Genomic DNA, 27,347 nt, shown 5'->3' with positions numbered 1-27,347 from the left:
TAGAAATGCATACGTAGCCTGTTACAATTTCTAAACCTGACCTTTTATCTTACACCACATTTTTAGTGTGTATTTTATTTTACTGCTTTTATTACAGGTATAGAGAATTTTGTAGTATAGCGGTTTATAATTATTTTTCTCAAAAAATGTATTTGCCTTTAAAGACGTAATTTATGTACATCAATGGCGATCATTTATATATGTTATATACCAATTATTAACCCGTATAATATCTTTTTTTAGTGTAGAGATCAAAAGTAAAATAAAAAACACAAATGACTCAGTTTGCAACTTTCAGTTCACATTATCACAGCATTAGGTTGCCTCTAATTTGACATTATTAAAGAAATACAGTTAAAAATAATCCTCAAAGAGTTAATCATGCCTTTTAATAAACTGGTAAATAGACAGTGGTTTTAGGATATCCCTTTTAAAACACCCTCATTAAAAAAAAAAAAAATAGTGCTATTATATAACTCCACTTGACTTGAAGGAGGACATTTTATTCTGCAGGTGTCCTAATTTCACTTCTGGCTGGAAGAGCCTTGGAAAATTTTCAGCCAAAACTGCAGTGATAGTTGGATATCTATACTGAGATGCTGAGATGGCCTGGGCACCAAAAAGAGCTAATTTTATGTTGAACAGTAGTTAATCAGCTACCTGTGTCCAAATGCTCACCTTCCATCTCCCCAGAAGCAGGTGCAGACTAGAGCATTCTTAGTGGTGGTCTCTCTCCTGACGTGGCTCCCCATAGATTTTTATTAGGTCATGTGTCCTTCACTCAGCCTCCACCTCATCATCCATGTTTTGCCACCACAGAAGTAGTTTTTCGAGCAACACGCAGCTGAGATTTGGAAGATTGCCAAAGTCACAATCGCTGCTTTATCTTCCAGTGACTTTGAAAGAAAGCCACAGCATGAATTGAATGCTCAAAACTCTGTCCCTGTACAATCTGTAGTATATTATTTCAGTTCTACTTTGTACTGCTTCTTTTGGAATTGATTTTTTCCTTTCAGTGTACCATTCTCCCTCAGTTCTCTCCTCTTAAAATGGAAGAAAGAAAAACAGTGCATAAGGTGTTTGGGAAGAGGAGCAGAATGTGGGCATTTTCAATCCCATGAGGAGATGAAATGGATGGAAATCGTAAGACAAAAAACAATAATTGCGCTCTCATGCAATAGCAAATTCTATAATTCTAGAGTGAAGAAGCTGACCCCAGAACCTTGTAGCTTTCAAGCCATGTTCCTTAAAATATAATTCAATTATTCAGTTGTTTGAATGTGTTTCTTATCTAGTGTTTCCATGCTTTTGGGTATTTAATTTAGAGATGTAATCTTCACATTTTTATATACTTTCTATACCAATGCCATCTTTTGTTTGTGGAAAAAAATAGTTCATTGTTTGTTCATTTAGTCTCCAAGCATTTAATATAATTTCCAGGTGAATTTTTTAAATGTGATTTGGAGAGTTACAATGACAATAACCATGTTCGGTGTTCAATAAGTCTAATTAGAAATAACCTCATCTGATTTGTTTAACCCAGCATTTCCTAAAAAAAACCTTTTTACCCCATAATACCTGTTTTTATCTTACTACCTTGAGTTAATGTGTAGATAAGAGAATCACATAGATTCAAAACACAGAGAAGGAAAAATTGATAGGACTTGGTGAGAGGGGAATATAGAGGTAAGATGAGCCAGGCTTCCAGGTGTCCAAGTAACTGAGTGGTTCATGGTTCCATTCACTGAGAGGGGACACTGGCTGTATATATCTGTGACCTTCATATACGTCTTGGCAACAAAATGGAACTATTGTTCTTGCTTTGAAGAAAAGAAAGTCAATCTGTACATGGTAAGATATATTATTCAGAGCACGTACTTAGAATGAAATGTAATATTTGCAAAAGTAAATTTTGTATGTGAGGAAATTAAGTTTAAGAATTATGAGATAGAAAATTTTATAGCTAGAATAATTAGAACAAATTATACTTTACATTAAGTTGCTTTAATCTTTTGCCCTAAGCAATTATTTCATTTCTGCATCATTGTCACCTGAAAATGTTCTGTGATTTAGAGAAAACATTCCATATCATAACTCTTATTGGGTTCTTAAACCTTCTTGTCCTGCAATAGCAGCAGAGTTGCACATTCATAACTGGCAAGATGATTGTCTGAATGTGACATTATCTGATGGTACTCAGAAAGCCTTTAACCATAAAAAAGATATAGAGAAGTGCTTCGTTGCTTTCCTAGGATGGCTTTTTTTTTTTCCCTTTGAGTCTAAGCAAGATTAATGTTATCAACTGACATGATGACATCTGGTCATGAAATGATAATAAAGTATATACCAAATGGGAATAGAGACATGCCTAATAAAATGTATTACCTTAATTTTTTTCATAAGTATTATTAGTTTGAAATTGTTCTGAAGGTAATGATGTTCAACTCATAAATGGGTTGAATATGCCATTATGTTTTTATAATTATGTGTGTACACTGTTTTTATTAGCAATGATAGATCACTTCACTTTTGTCTAGATTCCTGTATCTCAGAAAAGTGGTGATGTTTCTTATTCCTTTTGGTTCAGTTTAGAAAATATTTATTTATTAAATTCTCTAAGATTCAATGAAACTACTTCTTGTATGAATGGAACAAAAAGAAAGAGAAGAACGTGAGAGTATCAGCTTAATTTAGGCAAATAATTTCTGGTTATCAAAACTAATCAGTGATTGAATGAGTGGGGCTAACAGTATTACAATGAAAGAATATATTCTAGTGCGGTGAAACAAAACAATTTTTTTTGTACAATTCAATTTATCGGGAAAAACATGTACTACACATGAATAATACTGGTATTATATCTTTAATAGCAATGAAGAAATGACTTGCTCTACGAGGTATGAAAAAAATGATTTCAGGAGACATTGAGCTTAAGCGTGGAATAATAAGAATTAAAAGAAATAAATAGGTATAGGCATAGTCACAGCCAACTTAAACAGATAAAGGGTAAACCAAATTAATGCAAATTCTATAGTTTTCAAAGCAATAAAATAAGACCCATACTTAACTATTGGTCTCTGGCTCTACAAATCATGAGTCAAATAAGCTATATATGCAATTAAGGGAAATATTTCCTAATTAAATTTATAGTACCCCTTTAGCCTCGCTTTTCAGAATGGGCACTAGTAACGTCTTTCATATGAAGAACCCCCATTGCAATACACTGAAGTATTATTTCATGTTATTTCTGTGGGTTATTTAGCTCTCATTTATCATCCATTACCTGAACATATTTTTGTACTTTATATATTATCTTATGAATATATATAAATAACTTACCTGTCACACTTTCTCATCATTAGGAATTGATGAGAAATGCTTTCTAGCATTGGGAAAAAAGGACTACCACTGCTGGGAGAGGTGTGGGTATAGCCTGATTTCTTTCTCTCCAACTTCCTTTGGAGGTTTTTGCTCTATCTTAAAAATTTATATAAGTTTTGTATTCGTTCTTCTGGCATTTAAATATAATTTCTCACTCAAATCTTTGGAATCCAGGGAAGATTGACTATAGTTACCTTGTGGTTTCTCCTGCTCCTGTGGACACACACATTCCCTTGTTTGAAAGACATAGGATATGTGTGTTATTTTAAGAAGTTCACCATGAATTTTTAAAATGACGTTTGCTTGGAGTCCTATGGGATCCTGGGAAGAGAGGTGAGGCACAAGCCTAAGTCCATGGAGAAAGAGATTTTCCACCTGGGCCTTGAAAGATGGGAATCCTTTTGTTAACCTGAGAAAAAGAAAAGATAAAGACTTTCTAATCTGAAAGTAGGCTCCTGCCTTTGCTGTGTTGCTGGAGGATGGGACGATAGTAACTAAGGGTGAAGATAGGAAGGCAAACAGAACCTTTTTGTCTTGATATCCAAACTATGGATATTGGTCCTCTTATAGTATGTCAGTGATTTTTTTAGGATAGAAAGCCATTTTTTAAGATGAAATCAATGTGATAGCCTAACAAATACTTCTATAAATGTTTATCTTTTTTCAGAAGTTTATAAATTTTCCTTATAAGCCAATCAGTGAAAAAAGGATTTTGTTAAAAGCAAACATTGAACTTTGTTGGTTTGGATGACAGCTGCCGTCTTATTAGCATCAACATCCAGTTGATTTTCTGCATTTTGTTTTAGTTTCATGGTGTCAGAAAAGTCTTGAAACATGTAAATTTATGTAATTGGGAGGGAGGAAGCTATGTTTTAATAGTTGTTATTTTGTAAAGCACGATAATATCTTCTTCAGCTGATCCAGAATTTTAAAAGACAAATAGTTGGAAATTGTTATTTTACTGCTGAATCACTATAGGAAATTCCTTTATTTCTCATAATGCATACTAGCAAAGAGTTCACTTTGGATGAAGTAAACCAAAGTGTTTCAAAGTATTTAAAAATTATCTCAATTATGCCAATGTTCTGCTCAGGCAGGTATTTAGTATGAGTTTGCAAAGTCACTTTACCTTTGAATATTGAGTCCAAAGTATAAATTTTAGTTTTATCTAGGGGTCATTTGACCCTGCACCAAGAAAGTGAGCTTGTTCAGCTAAGTAGTTTTAAGTCATAAGCAAGCCTAGACAATGCACCTATATTCTAGTTGAGATGTTTATATAGAAGGGATTTTTCAATAGCAAAAACAAAAGGAATGATTTCTCTCATTTCCAGTAGTTCTCTAACAACTTGACTCATGACCAACCATGAACTTTGATTTATAATAAGAATTTCTAAAAGTCATTGCTGTAATTTAAAGACTGTACTTGAATATAAAATACAAGTTGCAAGCCATTATGTTACACTGTTTGGAAAGATGCTTTACTTACCAAAATACATGTGCTTAGTAGTGCGGCAACCAAAGCTGCCTGAACATAGTTCAGTTCTCACTTTTATGTATAAGTTGCCCCTGTGATTTTTCCTATCACTGCCATAGCATTCTTCTAAGAGGCTTCCCAACAATGAACAATTAGAGTTTTGAAATTAAAAATTACGTATATTTAATTCTTACCTTTTTGATTAGAAAACTTATGTCTCCACACAAACTTGCATGCAAATGTTTATAGCAGCTGTATTCATAATCATCAAAAACTGAGAGCAACCAATAGGTCAATGGATAAAGAAACTTGGGTATATTGGTGTCTATAAAACTGAAGTCTAAAGGAACTATACAGTAGTACTGTGCCTTAGTGGATAAAGTTGTGTCCCGCAGAGGCACAGGTTAAGAATGCTAAATCTACTACACATATGCATTTGGGAATTGAGTAAGTATATAAGTAGAGTGGAGAAGGTTGGAGTCAGTTCTCTCACTGTTGTAAAGGGTATCTACAGATAAGCAAAGGGACAAAAGCAAGAATGTTGTAATAAATTAGTCTTGGAGACATCTGTGTGAATGCATGCCTAGTTTAATATAGATACAGGTGGTCACATATAGAAATGTAGATATAGAATGCATTTATATATGGGTTAGCATGCACATATATATTTACTTCCTCTATCAGCTGAGATCTAATGACACTCCAGTAGTCAAGAATATACCTATCACCCATATCTTGGTTTCTAATACAAACTCCAATTAAAGGAACCAGAGTTTCTTGGAGAAATGGTTGATTCTAGGACTGGGGCAGGAAAGTTACTTGATGATTCTGGAGCATCGTATAGTGCCAGTAATTTAAGAAGTACTAAAAAACAAAAACCCGCAATGATGGCATTGTGAGGGTATTTTAAGGGACAAAGGAGGGAAATGAAAGAGCTATCAGTGTCCCAAGCTGGAGCAATCTGAGCAAAACATATAAAGTATAATTGGATTATAACTCAGCTATAAAAAATATTCATGAGTCTATAATGATATAAATGAGTAAATAAATAAATGAGTAAGGATAACTCTTCCACGCAAAATAATTCCAAAAAAAATTTATGTATATATTTCTGCCTTCAAGGAGGCAGAGCAGAACTTCTCCATTTTTTGAGGTTGAATTTCACATGGTAACTTTCTTGCAAAGATTATAGTATGCAAAGTGGTGGTAAACAGAGTAGCATTATAGTGGAGAATGTTGACAAACATTGTGGTCAACATCAATAATGATGTCATGTGGATACTCTGTACCTTTGATGTGATATGATGTGATGAGAATGGTACTTTACCACTCTGTTCTCCCTTCCAAAAAAACTCATCTAATCTTGAGAAAAACATCAGACAAAACCCAGTAGAGGGACATTCTTCAAAATATTTGACCAATACTTCTCAAACGGTCAAGGTAATCAGAAATAAGAGAAGTCTGAGAAACCATCAGAGCTGAGGAGACAAAGGAGACATGATAACTAAATGTAAGGTGATATCCTGGATAGGAGCCTCAAACTTAAAAAGGGTATTAGGCAAAAGCTAAATAAATCTAAGTCTGAAAAAAGTAAGTTTTAGTTAATAAAGTATCACTGTTAATTCATTAATTTTGAGAAAAGTACCATATCAATGTAAGATATTAGTAATAGGGGAATCTGGGTGTGAGTCATATGAGAACTCTGTAATTTTTCTATAAATCAATAACTACTCTAAAAAATAAAGTAGTGCTCATACTTGGGCACTGTATTTAAGTGGACAGGCAAGGGAGGCTTGAAAAAGACCAGTGCAAACATGGCACCTCTTAACCATGTACATCAATTTCCCAGGGCTGTCTTAACAGATTACCACAAACTAGGTGGCTCGAAAGAGCAGAAATTTACTCTCTTATGGTTTCGGGGACCAGAAATCCAAAATCAAAGTGTTGGCAGAGCCTCGCTCACCTTTGAAGGTTCTAGGGGAGAGTCTTTGCTTTTTTCAGCTTCTGATGACTTCTCCTTGCAGTGCTTTGGCTTGTAGATGCATCACTCCAATCTCTGCCTCTGTCTTCTCGTAGCCGCCTTCTGTGTGTTTCTATTTTCTTCTTTATTGTATCATTTAATTTAAGGCCCACCTGAATCCTTGATCTCATTTTGTGATCTTTATCCCTTCAAAGAGCCTTATTCTAAATAAGGTCCCATTCTGAAGTTCTAGATATTTGTACTTTACTTTAGGGGCCACTGAACCACCTGCCTGCACCATGTTGTATCAATAAGGTATTCGAACACCTGCATAAACATGGAAAAAAAGCCTGTAGAAAATCAATTAATCTGCAGTGCAATTGAACATGATAAGGGTCTATTAAATATCAGAATTGTCATAAAAACAATTATAATAATAACAGGTAATTATTATTGATCTCTTACTATATGTTAAGCACTGATGTGATTGCTCTCCATATATTCTCTCTTTAGCTTTGTACTTCAGTTATCCTTGAGTTATATATGGTGAAAATAAGGTACTGAGAAATGAAGAAATTTGCCTAAAGTCACACAGCTGGTAAATTTCAGACCTGTGTTAATAGTTTTTATTGCAGTTAAAATATTGCAAATAAAATGCATATCAAACACTTGTAAAAGTTCTAAATCCCTCTGTGAAATCTGATGATTCCACTTTAATGCTTAAAACCATTGGGGGGCATTGAATGTTTTTCAGCTACTTGATATTAATATTTATCAATCACTTTTGTTGGGGATTCCTTGTGACAAAGATCAATAAGGCTTTTTAAAATTTTTTTCCGGTAGGATTCCATTTCAGTTAGTAATGTTCCAATCATTTCTTCTCTATTAAATTTCTGTTTCCCTCTGAAATGTTTTCCTTTCTTATTTGAATTTCTCTCTCATTAGAATAATTTCTTCTTCTTTCCTTCTGCACACATGCATACATGCTTTTTTTTAATCCATTTAATTTGTGTTTTGTCCCAAAGACTTAAAATTTCATCTTAATGATGTCAACACTTATAAACTCTGCTACAAGCTAATGTAGCATTTCTACAGGCTAGTAAAAGTGTATAGATTCCAAGTAAATGTATATGATGAAATAAGTGATTCAAATAGAACAATTAACAGATGGCATGAACGATTATATATTCATATTCCTGACCAACAACATTTGGTAGATATAATTACCTTACAGGTGTTAACTGCCCTTCTAGCATGAAATGAGACATCTCTGAACACTAGAGAGGCATAGTTAAATGACTGATGGCCTCAAATTAGTAAAAATTCTATTGGTTCATTTTTTAGATATGAATCAGAAAGCTAAATTCAGTTTTTGGAGTCTAGTGCTAAGTTCAGAAAAATTGAAACTTAAACAGAACAGGTGTGGTATAATCTTAACGTTGATTGCTGGAGTGGGAAAAAAAAGCCCCGAACATTAAAAAGACATTTAAAATTCACTCAACATTTGGAAGTCCAAAAAAGTCAATTATTTGGGGAAAAGGAAGCAGCTGTTATGAAGAATTCCTTTGAGTTTTTAAAAATTATATGAGTCTAGACCATGCTACCCTGAACAAACCCGATCCTGTCTGATCTCAGAAGCTAAGTAGGGTCAGGCCTGGTTAGTATTTGGATGGGAGACCGCCTAGGAAGACCAGGTGCTATAAGTGTAAAAAAATATATATTAAAAAAAATATATTACCTGAGCTTCAAATGGAAAGTAGTATTATAATACTATTTTCTTGAAAATGTAGATAAATTATTATGTTTCCTTATAGCCTTAAGATCAGTATTATACTAGAATGAGAAAATAATTTTTAATGTTCTCATTTTTTTGTTTTAATCATTTTGAACAGAAATATTTGAAAACAGAAAACATATACAAATTAGGTCCTTCAAGCACCGTCACTTTAATTTTATTTTGTATTATGAAGAATAAACATGTGTTACTTCATTTAGCATTTTATTAGTTACAGCTATCAGACCAAGGAAGTATTAAATAAATCTCAGTCCCCACTGAGAAAGATATTGTCTGATTAAAACTGAGAGATTTCCTTACTTCTTTTCTACCTTCTAGTCAACTCTAAATCTCTGAATTCGAGCTATATGCAGCACCATAATTTCAAGTTATGCTTTTTAATTTTTGTTTTTATTATTTTGTTTTTATTATTTAATAGTATCACGACCATTTCGTAACATATATGAACATAACTATGACTCTTCTCAAGTATTTTATTTATTGCTGGACAGTAGTTATTTCTCAATAAATAATTTTGATTGGTTGATAAAAACCTTTTTTAGATTACTATTTTTTTTTTTACCACATTCCTTCTTTTCTAATTCTGTAGAAGAAAAATAGAATGGAGTATTTTCTCTAAAAGGAGAAAAATATCCCATAATTAGTTTAGTACTTTAAAGTATATTGTTTCGTAACACATTTTTAAAGTTGTTGTATATGTTATCCCACTAATATACAGAGATAGATTGTTATTAGGGGAAATATGCTTTGTGCTATATTTCTTTTTTCCCCTTGTAGTGAAAAGTCTTTCCTTTAGCAATATAAATGTTAACATTTTATTGAAGTATGTTATAATTTCCCTTTAGCATTATATTCCTTTTGTTAACAGTTGAAATAAAGTTTCTGTTGAAATCTTTATTCAAAAAGAAAATAAAACTAAAAGGAGGTTTTGACATCTATGTAAGTTATTCTCAAACAAATCTGATGTTTTAATTTTCACCTTTTTCTTGTGTAGGTAAGTTACTTTTTTGCCTTGATCACAGGAAATATTCTATAAGTAAAAAATTTTTATATAAGCATTACATACATAAAATATAATTATTAGCCTACCTTCTATTCTTACCTGGCTCTTGGTTATGAATTTGGTAATGCATTAGTATTAAAAAAAATTTTACTTCACCCACATGGCATCATGTATACAGTACCTTTTTGACAGATTTTGAAGACTGGACTTACTGTATTCAAAAAAAAAATATCTGAAATTGAGATAAAGATTCATGTTCAAAGCCACTCTTGTTTTACACTGGAAACAGCGCACGAGTCTCTGAGTTGGGAATTGTTAAAAACAAACAAAAACTTCCGCATAGAAGACCTTTAAGAATAGTATTTTCAATATTTAGAACAGGATAGCAAAATCATTACTGGGACTATAATCTCAGTTTTTAAACACATCTATGAGAAGAGATTTGCATAGATTAAAATTAGATTGATGTGCAAAAATATGAATGGTAGTCATTCCTGAAAGCAGGATTGTCTAAAATTGTATAATGAGAACAAAATATTATGAAAGTAAAAATTCTCTAGAAAATTAGTAAGAATATTTATTTTAGTTAAATTTTTTCACAATTCATTAGATTATAATTCTTGCACTCCTGTGCCCTTAGACAAACATTTAACTTCATTTCTAGTATGGAAATAACAATAGGAAGAATTTCATATTGTTGTATTTGGAATTAAAGGAAATGATGTGTAAAGCACTTAAATGCCTGGTCTAAGAGTTATTGCTTACTACATGCTGTCATTAATTAATTTTAAAATATATTCGATAATTCAATAGAGAGTAAGGTGTGTCTAGTATAAATATATTAGAAGCTATTCTCATAAACATTGTAGTTACTGATTTTCCATTATGTGTAAGCCCATCATGTTGTTGTTAAATTAATATGGAAACAGGAAAAAATCATGATCAAGAAACCTATGTAAAACTGGATCCTTTCTCTTTTGGAATAAATTCAATTTGGTTAAAGCAAATTTATTTTCTAGCTATTATTTTCTCATAGACAGCTTTAGCATATATCTGGAAATAACTGCCAAAGACAGCAACAATATTCAAAATAAATCCTTTGAGAAAATATTTTCAAGCCACTATTACATACTTCTAGATTTTTTCAACATACCTAAGGGAGTCTGTGATTTTTTTTTTCTTTTTAGCAAGAAGTTAAGGTAAATATTCAAAATCTTTTCTATTTTAAGAGACTTTAGTTCTTCATTTGGAAGATAAAATTGATAGATACAACTCATCTAAAATAGAGTGTCATTTTGATCTTTGAAAATTTAATTTAAAGGAATAACAATTGAAAAGGTTAAGTTTTTTTAACCAGATCCATGGCTTGTATTTTTTTTTATTTAATTATGCTTTCATGCCTAATTTTTTTAAAAGTATGTTTTTATAATTAGAGAGAATCAAGCCCATATAAGTATGCTCTACTACTATAGTAGATTTCATTTAATTAATGGATTATGCATTATTCTAGCAGATGGGTGAAATTTAAATTTACTCATGTCACTCTAATTTGTTTGCCTGGCATTTTCAAATCAGCTGATTTGTACTCTTAGAGCATTTAAATAATGTTTCTGATTATTCCTGTCAAGATAAAATAGACCCTTTTCTGAGAGAAATCCAATGCATGAATTGGATTGCCAAAAGCTGTGTACCGGTGGGGGCGGGGGGAATGCTATTGTGATTCAGAAGTTCTGATAAAGTGCTTTACCAGACAAAACTAAGGAAATCTGGTGACCAAGCATTCATAAGAAAACTTCTTTCTCAGATTTAACACTGTAGAATGGATAGAGAGCATGCTCAGAAATAAGTGACTGATTCCTCAAGTGGAAAGAGGTTAATAGGGAATGCCCTCAGGATCAATTTTACTACTAATGGTATAAAATCTATTAATGATTTAGAAGACAAGCTGGGAAGATTTGGCTAACGTCATCGTTTAATTTATTATAGTAAAAACAGGCAAGGATTAAGAACACAGCTAAAAGAAATAGTGTATTTAAAAATATTCATAGAAGATTATATAAACATAAATATCAAGAGTCAATTTTAAATTTTGGGCTGCCTTTTTACTTGTGTGCAAATGGCTCAAAGGAAATAAATGGGGGGAAATTTTTCAAGCTTTATTGTTAACAGAAGAGAATAAGTGATGTGTCATTCAGCTTTCTTCTTACTTTTCTGAATTCTTTTTCCTATAATTATCAAAAGAAGCCTCCGTGTTAGACAAAAATGTCTTAAAGAAAAAATATGCATATATGCATACCAAAATACATACCAAAATTGTATTTAGAGCAGAACTGTTTATTTCTCATGCATAGTTTCTTCCAGAATTGGGAGTAGATAGCCAAATATAATGTCATTTTATTTGTAAAACGTGACCATGCCACAATGCAAGCCCATGGTGACCTCAATTTATTGCCTTTTGATGCAAATCAAGTTATAGATGCTATACTGGAAAGCCTGATGGATAGAAGAATAAATGGAGTTATTTTGAACTATAGGTCAATATGACTATTTATTTAAAATTATTGTTTTCTAAATATAAATGTTTTTGTAATAAAAAAGAAACCTTTGGATGCTGCTTTCCACACTGAGGCAGACTCCGTGTGGAGTTTTTGAATTTTCTGGCTCTTAGATCATATTTACTCAGTCACAGATATATAGCTTAATTATGAAAATACAAGAATCTTTAGTACAATATGAGTGTTTATATTCTGATAAGTACACAACATATTTCAAAAAGTTGTGTATATCTTAATTGATAAAAATAAATTAGGCTGGAGAGTTAAATACAGAAAACTACAGAATGTAAGTATAGCAGATTACAAAATGAGGTCTTTGGGAAATACCTATTACTTTATCTAATGCAAGTCAAACTTCTAATTTGAAATTCTTTCTCCTAAAGCTTGAAAGTTTGTTTAACTTATCTATTGTACTCCTTTCAACATTACTACCTTATCAGTCACTTATTACATTCTAAGTATTTGTTGTTGCAATTAAATACAATTTTAAATTTATGCCTAGTATGCATTAAGGATAGAATGAAAAAGGATAAGCATTACATAGGTAATTCAATTATTTCCCATCTGTAATATCTTTGAGGTTAAGAGTTCTTTATAAGAGTGTGTGAACATACAGATGTTTAATTCCAAGCTCAAAATTAATAATAAGCTATACTTTTAGACATTTTTCAAAACCCTTTAATATATATTGTTCTGTATCATAATCATGTATCAACCTTGAGAGCTGTTCTAAGATAGGTATTTCTAATTTATTGATAGGAAAAAAATATTTTTTTATTGTACACATCTGTGTTGTATCTGGGTATAGTTAACCAGAACAATACCATAGATACATTTCATGTCTATCTCTGTAAACTGTTGTACTGAGAGTATTTTTCTGTCTAATTAGAATCTAGGGGAAGGCAGAGAGAATTCTATAGGAAAGAGAATTAGTTAGGAGGCTAGTTTATTGTTCTAAGTCAGACTAAGAAGTTGTGAGCATTTGGGGCTTGAATTTGCAAGTATACGGAATAGGGGGGAAACCTAGTAGACCCAAGGTGTTTCTCAGGTTTGAGCAAGTGCGTGAGTGACCATAGAAGGAAAGTAAAAAAAAAAAAACAAACAAAAAAAACAATTCAAGAAAGAGAGATAGGTAAAAAACATGATGAGTTCACCTACTGACATGAGTTTGAATTGTCAGTAAGAAATCAAACTGCATTTACCCATTGAATTAGGCTATTCTAATTCAACACTAAAGTGAAAGCAAAAGAATATGGCCTATGAACTCTATGTGCTAAACTATATTTAGTTACCATGTTTAAAAGAGACTTAGTAAATTATTAAAGGGAGACTATGACTCCTCTTCCCCTAGAGATATTTTTTAAGTACACAGAAGCATTTGTCTGCGGTGTTCTGAAAACTATCTTGCCAAGGCAAGGGAATTACCAGCCCAGATAATCTGTCAAGAGCTCTCCCAACGCTATCAACCTGAGATATACTTATTTTCGTGGTGACTGTCACATGCTTCCAATGTATCACAGTTTTCATAAACAAACGTTTTCTCTTTGCTAAGCCAATAAAAATTCATCGTAATCTGCTAAAATGTGTTCTCTGTTATAAAATTGAACACCAAGATTTCATATTAGTATAAAAGTACTAATTTTGCAGTACCTTCATTTTCTTTTTAATATGCTTTTATCTAAGAAAGTTATAATAAACACCTCTAAAAAACTATCATATATGCTAGTCTTGATGCATGGTTTACCCCATTCTCTTTATTAAATTTCTCTTCAGTGTTAGCCAAACTAAATGCAAAAATCAAGGACTTGGTGTCATTATAATAAAATCCAAATTAAAAATGGCATATTAAAAAGTTTGAATATTAAGTTAAAGTCAATTTCTAAATGTCATTTCTTTATTAAGCAAATTTGTAACTACCCCTTATAACCTTCTTTCTGTTTCAAGATTTATTTCACCATGCTCAAACATTAGGATAGTCAGAATAGTAATTAAAAGAATAAATTTATTAAAGGTGTAACACCTTTACCAGCACTCCTCTTCTTCATTCTCACAGGTGAAATTAAGTATTTATTCTATTGTACGTCATTTGTGGATATACCTACCATGAGTTAGATATTCTGCTAGATACTAGAAATGTAAAAATAAAAAAGAAATTAGACATGCTCACATTCCAGTAGTTGATAAAAGCACATAAACAGAATTTAAAAGTATCAGTTTCATAACGTCAGCATCAAAAAGCATTATAAAGCTATCTTACTTTGCTAAGGAATTTGAACTTTACCCAAAAGGTCAGTACTCTTTCTAACTTTGGTATCTGTAGATGACATAAGGGAGAATAATTAAAATTAGAAAACACAATTATAGGTAATTTAATTTTTTTTTAATTTTTCAATTACAGTGGACATATTAGTTTCAGGTGTATACCATAGTGATTAGACATTCATATAACTTATGTAATGACCACCCCAATAAGTCTGGTACTCATTGATGCTATGCATAGTTATTACAATATTACTGATTATATTCCCATGCTGTACTTTCCATCCCCATACTTGTTTTTATAACTGGCTTTTTGTACATCTTAGTCCCTTACCCTTTTTCACCCATTCTCACAACCCCCCTGCCATCTGGCAGTCATCAATATGTTCTCTGTATCTATGAGTTGTTTCTAATTTGTTTGTTTATTTTGTTTTTTAGAGTCCACATATAAGTAAACTCATACAACTTAACGAAAAATGATTAAATTTTTAAGGAAAGTAAAACTATATTTTAAATTAAAAGTGATACTTATTTCATATTAGAAAAAGTTATTCATTGCTATCTTCATTGTTACTTATATGTAGATTTAAAATGAAAATTCTGAGAAGCATCTGAAATTTTAGTTCTAGTCTGCATTTATCTTTTTCTTATTTTTTCTAACTTGATAAGTGCTAACTCATAGGTCAATGAGAATGAGCTTTAGCAAGTGTTTGATGACTGTCAGTTCTGGATGTTTGGACCCAATATGGAACCAGAAATGAATTGATACATTATTGGAAAGCACTTTTATTAAACTATCAGAGTCTAAGTTGGCAAGCATATCTTTTTCAGAACCTAGAGGGCTAAATGTTTGTCTTACACATAATGACAGATTGATATTAATATACACTTTTGTCGATAAGGACTAGAATTTATTTTTTCAAGTTTTGTTACAGCATTGGATTTTTAAATATACCTACCAATAGGACACCAATCTCATTATCTAAAAATATAGAAAACCAATATGTGTTGAATTAAGTTAAATTTGTAACAATTGTGTCATTTTTATCACTATGAAATCATATTAAGGAATCTTTCTGATCTTCACAATTAAATATAGTGAATTTTATCACTGATGTGATCGGTTTAGTCTACTTAACAAATGTAATATGTTGCTGAAAATAGATTAAATAGATTATTTAAGGCATGCCATTTGAAATAATTGAAATGGTCTTTAATAGGTTGGTCAGTTTATCACACCTATGTTTTGGAGACCCATGTGAACTTCTTTCCCCTCAGTAGTTCGGATATTTCAGTATAGCAAGACGGTCTTGTGTTCACTGCCCGCCCATTTCTTCACTCAATACATGGGAGATACAAGACAATTACATTCACAGTTTTATTTCTTTTAACACTGAATCATGATCAGGTAGCATTATACTTGACTCTTGGCTGTTTTCAATGGATATAATATCTGATTTGACATTTGAGTTTTATTGAATTGTCTTTTCAAAGTGCGCACTTTCCCCTCTGCATACAGAGCTGTGTTTCACCAGTGTTGAATCCACTGCCTTGTTCTGCATCTGGATTAGTCTTAGTTTTCAGGGATGACCGGTACCAAAATTTATGGAGCATTGTACTCTTAAGTTTATTCTATACATCCATCAAGAGCATATCTTCCACACATCAGTGGCTTGTTCAACTGTTAAATGGAACTATTTCCAAGAGATAGGCATTGGGCTTCTCCATCATATAGCTCTTGCATGCTGACATTATGTAATGTCTAACGGTTTCATTGATGCAGACATTTTGCCAATAGCTTTTACCAATTTTTTGAAAGTATACTATTTATTATTAATTTTCTCAGTGGCATTACAAGCCTCTCAGAAAGAATGTAGATTTACTTTTGCTTCCAGGAGAATCAATTTGAAGTCTGCATTTGGTTTCTCCTCATCTTTGGTACTAAAGTTATGAATTTCATTATTTAAAAAATAAAACATTTTACTCTTATTCTGTGAAAACTTGTTTGGTTTACTACAGAGGTTACTGAGCTTATTTTGAAAATGATAAAGTGTCAATAGATATAAGCTATTATTTGACGACATTTTATTACAGACACTACCATGAGATCTATAGATGAATGGATCACCAATATAAGAAAATGTAAGTTTCAAGTATTCAGGTTTTACTTCGCTTTTTTTTTTCTTTGGTGCACTTTATCAGTACTTGCACAAAGAAATTCACATTATATTTTGTCTCTTGATTCTTGTTCACTTCCTATGTTGGAAACCTGGATTTATTTGTCACTGTTTTTAGGCTTTGATGAATCAATTCTGAGACATTGATACATTTTTAATTCTTGCCATAGAGCAACAACAAAAAAAATTTAAAAAGCAAATTTAACATGTGTATATGATAGCGTGCACAGCTTGAAAATAAGGTGAGACAACTGGACCAACACAGTCCTTATGGCAGGTGTGCCCCATTATAATGTAACAATAAGTGCATAAGTGGGTTACATTGAAAACATAATTAATGTTACGTTTCAAACTTCTGAAACACATGGAAAAGGGCAAGGAATGGAAAGATGGAACTCATTTAGAAGGCCGATATGGCTGTTCATTTGCATTTATATACCCTGTTGTTATTTAAAGACCTATAGTCACAACGGCATAAATTAAATGTAACTACTGGCATTTAGTAGCTATTTTACATTTTTAAAAAATGTTCTACTAAATTTTAATTTTCTTCCTGTGGAAAACATTATATATATAATCATTATTTACATTTTCCAGATTTCTTAATATAAATTTTGAAACAGTATTGTTTTCAAGTCTGCCAAATTTAGGTATGAATTCTGCCTGAGCCATCAGTAAGTTATTTCAGTTCCCTCCTAGCCTCGGTTTCATCTCTTGTAAAAGTGTTGGGGGAAAAGAATTCTCTAAAAAAGTTAAAATTTGTTTTGTTTCTTTCATTATTTTACTGTTTTTTTTTATTGACAATATTTAAATATTTAAGCTTTTTTTTCACTAAAATGACTAAATTGACTTATTTTAATATCATATAGAGGAAGCAATAAATATAATTTTCAAACAATCCAATATTGTCACTAAAACAATATTAGCTCTTACTAATGTGCTTAGAAACAATTAGTTTTGACTGGAAAGAAGAGAGACAGAGAGGGGAAGGTGGGTGTCAAGGGGCGGTTCCTACCTAGGATTTTGGTTTGATTTTGTCATAGTCTGGTGACAAAAAGCAGCTGAGAGATCATTTCAGATCCATGTAAAATTGAAAGAAAATGGCAATGATGAGATAGTTGGTACATGAAAATCGTGTCAAAGAGAAAATAGAGACCTCTTTCTGTAGAGTCCTTGTCTTGTCTATGTGTAGGGAGCTGCTGTCTTGTTCGGCTGTCTTGTGCCATTGTAATTATGCCTCTCAATGTGAGACCTCGCTTAGTGATGCAGAGCCATAGTGAGAGAATCAGGCTTTCCATTGGAGAAGCTTGAAAATCCTCATTTGCCAAATTTCCAAAAAATATCATTATTTAACACACTTTTATTACATTTTTAAAAGAACCGTGATGAAATAAAACACATGTAACTTATAAAGACATGATGCTCTATTAACGCTTTTCTTTTTTATTTGTTTTTGATGATCTTTTATTTAAATATATACATATATATTTACTTGAACATAACTAATGTTTAAATACATTGAATAAATATCACTTACTTCCACATCATTCTGTACATTATTCTACTTTGGGTTAGTGAACCTGCATACTTCTGCTCACTCAAAGGACATCAATCAAAAAGATAAGTTGGTTGACTTGAAGTAAAACAGATTAATGTGTTTATTTACTGAGAATTACTAACGTTATTCATTCTTTCATTCAATAGGTTAATTTGAAATGAGCATCTATTGCGTAGCGTTATGTTTGGCTCCTTTGGTGCCATGATAAAACCTAGCATAATTCTTGACTTCACAAAATGAATAGTTTCCTGGACAAAAGAAGACATTCTAAGAGCCTAATGAATATTTAAATTAGAAGAATATTAAGCTTACCAAGAGTGTGACATCAAAAACCACAGCCATGATGATGAGCTTGAATAAAAGTTTTAGTTCTTATTTTCAGTATACATTGTTTAAGATGTCAAGAGAGTGTGGGTATTTTTGAAAAAAGATTCTCAAAATTGTTACAATAATCAAACTGAATACTATAAGGAAAATGTTTTAAAATGTCTTTAAAATATATGTTTAATGTACTTCATTCCTTGATGAAACAGAAAAATGAGTTATACTTTACTTTAGAAAATGTTTACAAAACGCATTTTCAAAGCATATAAATTAAGAAAGGAAATTTGACATAACTGCCATACTTCAATTGTCAAATATACATTTTAATGATTTTTTTAATGTCCTCTAGTTATGGTATAAAATTTTTAAAAATATAAACAGAACTCTACATGTCAGTGAAAAATAAGTAATCTAAATTGTTGAAGTATAGTTATTTGAATTTTTCAATTTATTTTTTTATGAGGATTTATTAGTAGATGTCTGGATATACTGTCCAATATTCAAGACAAATCAATATAATTTCAGAAGAATCCAAAAATTAACTGCTTTGATATTTCTTTCGATTAAACTTGATTTTGAAGAAGTCATAGTTTAGTAGCTTTTGTTAGATGCTCAGGTCATTTGACTTACCAAATTCTTCTTCTTCTTTTTTTTTTTTTTACATTTACAGAAGATATACTAAAATGTCTCAAGAAGGCATTAGAGTATATTAGAGTATTATAAATAGCTACAGTTTAATTATGGCCTTTGGTTTCTGAAAATTTCCTTGCACAATCATTCATATTAGAAGATAAACAATGAAATCTTTCAAATAACTCTCTCTATAGCTTCACAAAACAAGAGTTCTTGAAAATTTCAGTACCGATATTTAATGATATATTGAGAACTGCCCTTAAAAGGGTTTGCTCTCACATATGAAAATGAGTGGGTAAACTCAAGGGATTCAGTTTAGCAGAAAAGCTTTATGCTCAGTTACGTTATCTATTCTTTTTGTAAAGTTTTCTATTTGTTAGATTTCTGTTAGATTTAATACTCTTTTATTTCAAATTAGATGGTTTCCCTAGTAACTTGAATACATATTCATTTAAGACCAGAAAATGGGCAAAATAATCCAGAAACCATGCTTTTTCTCCCCCCCAAAAAAATTATTTAGCTTGACATTCTGAAAATTATAAATAAATGTATTTACTTTCTGTACTGCGAGTACACAGGAGACATGTAATGGATATTGTGAGGGATTAAAAAAAACCTTTACTTACTTTTTCAGGATATTATTCTTATAAGTGATAATGCTACTAGACGAATAATATAAATTGTAATAAAAATAACATTTTATTCATCAAACGCCCCAGGTATTTTTCTAATCATTTTTTAATGTAGTGTTTTATTTTATCCATGCTATAGTTCCAGGAGGTGGATGCAATTCCCCACCCTCCATTTCATGGATTTGGGAATGATGCATGTGGAAGCTAAGTAACTTGCACTTAAGTAACTAGAAGTCCAATTCCACAGTCCATTAATTAACCTATTTCATATACATATATGATCTTTTCACAAATGGAGGTCTCCGCTCTCTTATTAGAGCTACATTCAGTAATTTAAGACCTATATCACATGTTGAAATACATAAAGGTTAGGATATATTCTTTTGAAATTTATTCTAGGCCACTATAATAAACATGCTACAATAAATAAAAGCAGTACTTAAAGGGACTTGACCTCAGGAATCAGAGAGCAAGATTGACAGTAAACTCATAGCAGACAGTACTGATGCAGTCTCTAATTAAAGAACTAATCTTTAGGTCCCCATGTGAATGCAAGAGAAGTTTAATGTGTGTTTAATGACACCATCTGTTCTACAGTGTAACCTAAAACAAAATCAATTGTTTATAAATTAAATAATTTATACAGAACATCTAATTTTTAAACTGGAATATCAAATAATCTGTGCTTTCGAAAGTCTTTCACTATGCTTTGAAAATAACAACCATTGACTCCAAGACTTTTTTAACCCCTTTGTCTTGATGAGGTTTATTTTAGTATTTTATTTTTAAAGTCCTTAAATTTTATAGCAACTCCTTTAGGGTAAAACTGCTTGAAGTTAATTGTATTCATCACTCTCTTACTCTATGCTTAGCACTGAATAAGAAATAAGTGAAGTAGTAAATATGTTCCTTGCCCTGGAGAAAGTTGTTCTCTAGCTGAGAAAATAAGAAAAATACTTGGAAGATTAAAAAACAATAAAATGAATGTCATTAATCTAGCCTGATATTCACAATAGATAGAATTTTTAAAGTACTCTTCAAATTTCTAACATTAAGTGTAAACTTCCTTCAAAGATTTTCCACCTTAGTTTTTTCAAAGGTCTGCAATAACCTTTTCCCTTCCTCTTCATTAATTTCTCCCAGGAATTTGACAAGTTTTCACTCAACTGGAAATTTTTGCTTCTTAAGCATTAAACATGTTAAGGCTATTTCTAGAGGATAGATATTGTCGGTACCTTAAATTTCATTTTATAAGTAAATTCAGGCATAAGATTTTAAAGTTGGCTTTTCTATTATTAAAAATAACCTTCAATCAGCAAAAATTTTTACTTTATTTATTACGTGCCAAGAAATTCCAGACTGCAGAAATACAAAGGTTCATTAATTCATATATGCATTCATTCATTTTTCAACCCAAATATTCACTGAACAATGATTATGTACCAAGCATTTCAGTATGAGAAGATAGGTAATAAAAAGAATAAATAAGTAAAATATAAATGATATTAGATGGCACTAGTACTAGGTAGAAAAATGAAGCATAAACAGAAAGTAACATTTAAATAAAATGGTCAAGGAAAGCTACATTAAGAAGGTGATATTTGAATAAAGCCCCAAAACAGGAAAGGGAGTAAGATAAACAGATGATTGGGAGAACATTCTAGGCAGAGAGAAGAGCAAGTTCAAAGGCCCTGCCCGAGGCAAGAATGTGCCTGGCAAGTTTGAATGGAGTGAGTGAGGCTGAGAGTAATGGGAGATATGGACAGAAAGAGGTGGGAGGTGAGTAGTACAGTGTACCATACCTAGAAGCCAATTGTGATGACTTTTACTCTCACTCTGACTTAAGTGAGCAGTCACTGGAGGGCTTTTCAGGCTCCTTCTGACAACTGTGTGAAGGAGAGGAAAAGAGGAGGAAGGGTTTATTCCAATTTAGTTTGGAGAGAATCTCAGTAATTGCAGCCCCCAGATGATAGTGGCTACAAAAAAAAAAAAAAAAAAGAAAAAGAAAATGGTGTAAGTAGGGAAGTAGGGGTGGATAAGTGATCAGATTTTAAACTTAAATTACAGAAAGAATGGATGGAATTAATGACAAAATGAATGTGAGGTTTAAGATGAAGAAAGGCCTTAGGATGACTCCAAAGACTTTGGCCTTTATCAGTAGCCTAATGGAGTTATTTTACTGAGATTGGGAAGACTGCTGCAGGAATTGGCTATAAAATGGCATTTGTTCCGTTTTGAAGATTTTGTTTGAGATACCCATTAGACAACCAAGCCAAGATGTTTGGTAGGCAGTTTGGGCAGATGAATCCAGAGTTCAAGGAAAGATCGAGCTGGAGATTTATATCTAAAGTATTTCTCTTCCCTGTGCATTTGAGCGTCCAGATGGAAATCTTCTAAGGCAGTTTGAAATTCAGAACCAGAATTCAAGAGATGGGTTGGAAAAAAATGTGCTTACTAAAGTAGCTTACGTACAAAACAAAGTAATTCCTCAGTGCGTTTATACTTTTATGCACTTTCTTCATTCATTGTTCTTCTGTGAACATATAGAAGTTTGGAACTTATACATGTGGCCTTACTAGGATTTACTTGTGAAACAAAGGAAAGCAATCTTCTAAGTTGTCATTTCTATGTGTCGTCATCATTTTATGCTTTCCCGTAGAATCATTTGAAAATGTTAACAGATTTTATAGAAAATATCTTCATCAAATATGTCACATAAAGCACTTAATTATAGATACATTACTATTTTATTTACATAATTTGAGGGGATTTTATTTTCTATCGAGGCCAATATAAAATGTACTGGAATGTTGTATAACCCTAGACTGGCTAAAGGCAGTTCATGCTGTAAGCCTAATGTTGAATATTTTTATTTAAAGGTAAGGAAATGAATTCTTTAGAATATATATTAAGATCAATCATCTTTTACTTATTTCTGCCTTATGTGTCATCATATATAGGACTTATGCAGATCTAGAACATACTCATTTGGAATAATGAAAGATATTTCACAAAGGAAAAAGTGAAATAATATTCAGAAAGCTATAATAGAAAATTAGTGCCCTTCCTTATGTTAGTTAAGTGTATAGATGTTTATTTTATTTTTTTTTCCTGGATATTCTCAGACCTTAAAATAGTGTACTTAAATATATAGCAGTGCTTTAAAAGTTCTTAGGGTGGGAAACAGTCATAGATTTAGTTATTTATTTTATAGTCACTAGGTTATTATTCACTAACTTTAAAATGATCATATTTTTCTACTAATTAAAAGAAAGTACTCGTTTTTTTTAATTTTTTATTTTAAAAGAGATCATAAATCTTCAGTATTAATATAAACTCAGATTTTCCAGGTAGAAGTTAAGGAGTTCATCATTCTTATCTCTGTCAATTTCCTAATTTACAGATGAGCTGAAGCAATTAATCCTTTCAAGTCTCCTGTATTAATTATAGTCCTAGGCAGGTTTCCTTTTGGTTTTGTAATTCTTTTTGTCACATTTTCACTGTGTTTACTATCTCAGCTTGATGCTTGTTGACATGCTGATTCATTGTTCAGTGTGCTAGATAGGTTTTATTCATCTCAGGGAATGAGTGTAAAGAGGTCACACCTTATAATCACACTGGCATTTCTAGTGTGTGTAGGCCATATATCTCCTTTTAATTTAATCTCTGAAAAATGTGCAGGGATTTCTGCAGCTAAGCTGTACAAATCGATAAAATTTATAATCAAGGCGATCTAATCTCTAAACCTAATATAAAACTTCACCACTATTGATTACATGTGAAGGATCTGCAAGCCGTTAATCATGCATAGAAGCATAGAGTAAAATGGTGGCTTCAGAAAAGGAAATGGACAAATAATCATCAGCCTAGCAATCCTTATCTTTCCATTCCCTTGAAGCAAGCATGTTACCGGACACTTGCATTTTATAAAAAAAAGTATGTCAGTAGCTATTATCACTTTTGAAGTTTGTATACTATAGTTTTCTTTACTCTTACAATTTAGAACTTTTTCTTCTTTCTTAAGAAATATGATCAAAAGCAAATTATTCTGCGTAGTACATTTCCAAAAGATGTAAAATAAAGACCTAAGTTGCTGTATTAAAATCATAATCTTTGCAAAGTGTAAAATAAGCCATACATGACTGACATATCATAATGTAATTGTTATACTCTTTTTGTTGGATGAGAGGGCAGGAATTCACGTCATTAGATAGCTTCACTAAAAATGGGCCCTGTTAACATTTCATTAATCGAATACGCTTTATAATAGTTTCCCTAGTTTGAATTGACTTATTTGTTCAAGGACTGCTGTAAGATGTTTATAAGGGAATTATGTAGTTGAGGAAAATATGTACTATTTCTGCATCTAAACAGTGTTACAAGGATTTGTACAGTAGACATGAAACGTACTTTTTCTGTCTTACCTATCCACTCAAAAGTAAAGAAGTTTAGACTATTACAGATTTACTTTTATATACACCTACAAAGTCATATTAATATATAAACAAGCTTTTAGTAAATGTTGCACTGCAATGATGGAGTCGGGTAGTGAAAAACTATCTCAATTAGTATAGCTTTGACTAAAGTACTGACATGCCTTAACATTCATAGAGTTTGTAGTCCAACGTGTGATATATTAGTATTGTAGAAGCATAGTAAAGAACTGAACCTGCCCTTAGAGAGCATGTAGGAGATAAAAAGAACACAAATTCATTTAAAGTCATTTTTAAACATATACTATACTTCCACAGTATCTAGCACATTTCATACACTTAATAAATGTTTGATACTATTACAAAAATAATACTAAAAAAGCAAGTTGTGTGGTTTAGCACAACCTATTAAGAGAGAAACAAAATTTGTTTTTTTCTATGCAGAGATCTTTGTCATAATCTGCACACAAATATTAAGGTAATTTACAAATGAAGAGATTAAGAACAGAGATTATATCAAAATGCTGAGCAACAACTGGTCATAAAATCTCATCAGTGGCACAAAGCAAATATGTATTGCTCATTCTTCCGGAATAATTGGCTAGGAACCTGAGATGATCTTGGCTAGCTCAGAAATCTGCTTGTAGACTCTACTGACAGATCTCGACTGACATTTGCTGGTGTAACTGGGACGGCTAAACTGTGCTCCATGTGTATCTTATATTCTAGAATTGATGGTAGAGGTGTAAGAGCAAACAGGAGCACAAAGGACTTTTTGAGATAGAGCCTGAGAACTAGCATGACATCACATTTTCCTCACGCAGTTGACTAAAGCAAGTCACAAGGCAAGCCCAAAACCAGAGGGTGGGAAAATGAACCCCACGTCTTCGATGTAAGGGATTGCAAGGTCATATGGCAAACAGCATGAACAGAAGGAGGTAAAGAACTGGAGCTGTTGCTGCAGCTACTACACAGACTTAGAGTCTTCAGTTCTATTTTCATTAGCTCATGAGCTTAAAGTATATTAAAACTATTTGCTTCATTTTTCAGAAAATAAAAATTTCCAGACATACACTATGGGTCAATGGCATAAAAAAAATATTTACCTCATTTTTTAGGACAACCTGAGAAGTAGGTCATTTATCTTTTTAAAAAGGTATAAAGGCATTGAAAATCCTCTCTAGAGTTTTGCTATTGCTACATACAGCTCCTCTGAAGTCACCTTTTTTTATATACTGCATATTATTAAGTATTGTTTTTTCATATGTTTCTTTAGCATTATGCATGAATCACTGTACTTTTTGCATCTGATTAATGGTGTTGATAAAATTTTTTATTAAAAAATGGCTTATATGGTAAGAGTAGATTATTATTATTATTTTTTTAGAATTTAAGAAAATGCCTCTTCTTTCTATTTTATGTTTTCTCCAAGTATAGGCAGTTGTCTACAAAGAATGTTTTACTTTTTAACTTTTATTTAAGTTGTAAATATAAGTGAGAATGCAACATCAGAGATAAATCAGAGTAGATTCACTGATTGCAATTATAGGTTTCTTCTGACAGTTTAATATCACTCCATAAAAATCTAAGTGAATACTATTAAAGGGTCCCCAAATTTTCAACTGCTCCTATTTTGAGAATTAGGTATCATGATGTGACATTCAGTACGATTTATCTTTGGGGAAAAAAATTACCTTTGTCTTTTTGTCATGTCACTGTGGTATTATTGTTTTTTAAAAATCAATTGATTTCCTTGGCATTATTGTAGAGAGGCTGCAAATATTAATTTTATTACAATTATCTAATGAACTTCAGTAAGACTTGGGAGCCATGATGATGACTTTTTTGGTTTTAATTTGATTATGTGCTTAGTATTGTTCTGATGGTACTGGCTAAATAATTACTGAGACTGCAGGAGAGCTGAATGAGCTATGCACCCCCTGTCACTTTATATCCCCTGAGTCCAAGCATGTCATTTCAACAACACAGCCATAAAGCCAAAAGAGCTGACAGTTGTCTTGTGATTATTCCTGGACCCGAGGCACCCTCATATTACAGTACTAATCAAGTCATCTCACCAACTTATCATTAACTCTATTTGACCCATGGGGGTAGAGATGAAATCTTTTTTGGCAAGATTAATGATGTTATAAGATTGAGAAGATGTGCAGTGTAAAACCTCAATTATTCTCAATTCTTACCATGAAGAAAAGAATAAAAATACAAAGTAACAATAATGAAAAGTAAAAGACAACATCTTCTAAAGACCTTAAGTTTTTTTCACCCCCCCCAAAGAATGCTAATGTTTTCTTCCTTTTTACGGTTTCTAATTCACTTTCGTTCAAATATTTTGTCTCATTATTTTTTGTTTTACACTAACAAATATTTTCTCTGGCAGTCATAAAATTTACTTTGGTTGTATTTGCTTTGATAAATGGATTGGAAATTGTGCTTTGCAGTCAGATTCTAGGATTTCTGATGAAAAGACAGCCAGGAGCACAATGCTCCTGTCACGCTTCAGTGTTCTTAGTTTGTGTACATCTTTGACAAGATCTTCTTTTTTTTTTTTTCTTGGTATGAGCTTTGGGACATCTTCTATTTTTCTCTGACTGACAACTAGATAATAAGTTTTATCATTAAAAACTGATTCCAGGGAAATGTGATCCCTGCCCTTGGTTCCTTTGTAGCTAGTAAAGCTTTTGTTTTCACAATTCCTTCAGAATAACTAGAGATTATCACTACAAAAAGACATAGATATTGACCTGTCTTGTCACATGTTGCTTAGCAAGTACTAAAAAATTGAATTCCCTACTATTTATCTAGAACTACTTATTAAATCATCTTACTGTTGAGAGATGACTCAAGGTCAACAGGTTCAGTTCATATTGCCTTTATTTTTCTTAACCTTCATGGAATTATTAAGTAGTTATTCATTTTATCCCATTAAGTTGTGCTAAAAATTTAACACATAAAGTATTACAGGAATAAACTCCATGCTCAGTCTAGTTAGAGTTAAATAAGGGCGATGATATGTTACTTCTTTGTTTACCTGCTAATTATATAATACTGGTCAAGATTTGATATGTAAATTTTCTGCCATTTCTTCTTATTTCATCTTTATTTCATGTAGCCTTTTTCATTATAACAAATAAGAAATGAGTTG

At 31.8% G+C, this 27,347-nt stretch overlaps 1 protein-coding gene and 1 pseudogene across 9 annotated transcripts in view; both read left to right on the top strand.

Moving 5' to 3' along the window:
• Window positions 1-27,347, top strand: part of PTPRK (protein tyrosine phosphatase receptor type K) — a 474,269-nt gene that overhangs the window by 345,663 nt on the left and 101,259 nt on the right. The gene's annotated exons all lie outside the window — the stretch shown is intronic.
• LOC118605472 lies at window positions 8,405-8,518 on the top strand (annotated as a pseudogene).

The sequence above is a fragment of the Rousettus aegyptiacus genome, unplaced genomic scaffold, assembly GCF_014176215.1.
Source record: "Rousettus aegyptiacus isolate mRouAeg1 unplaced genomic scaffold, mRouAeg1.p scaffold_m13_p_1, whole genome shotgun sequence".
NCBI lineage: Eukaryota > Metazoa > Chordata > Mammalia > Chiroptera > Pteropodidae > Rousettus > Rousettus aegyptiacus.
This window is presented reverse-complemented; position numbering and strand designations above follow the sequence as displayed.